This window comes from Etheostoma cragini, unplaced genomic scaffold (genome assembly GCF_013103735.1).
Source record: "Etheostoma cragini isolate CJK2018 unplaced genomic scaffold, CSU_Ecrag_1.0 ScbMSFa_841, whole genome shotgun sequence".
NCBI classification, from domain to species: domain Eukaryota; kingdom Metazoa; phylum Chordata; class Actinopteri; order Perciformes; family Percidae; genus Etheostoma; species Etheostoma cragini.
Window position 1 is genome coordinate 816 of NW_023269474.1, and position 445 is coordinate 1260.

Sequence of the window (445 nt, forward strand, 5' to 3'; positions counted from 1 at the left end):
TCTTGATGCCTTCTGTCTCAAACATCTCTCTCAGATAAGGCTGAGGATGATGGGAATGTCTTGCTGTTTTCTTCATTTATATCATGTTGCCCTCCATACTACTATGTGCTAACGTTAGTGTCCTCCATACTACTATGTGCTAACGTTAGTGCCCTCCATACTACTATGTTCTAACGTTAGTGCCATCAAGCCTCAATGATTTGCTGTGAATTAATGCAGAAGGCTGAATCTGTTGAGTTGTCTAGTCGTGCGTCAAATGCAACGTACAGTAGATGTATTCCCATCCATGTAGAGTGAATATGGTATTGATGACGTAAACAATAACAAGGATGACTCCAGTGAAATTATGTGAAAGTTGAGAACTAGATTAGGACTGGATTAAACCTGATTCTGGTGTCAAGTTTGGCCCCAGGTGTGTCTGTTAAAACACAGACTGAGACAAGTT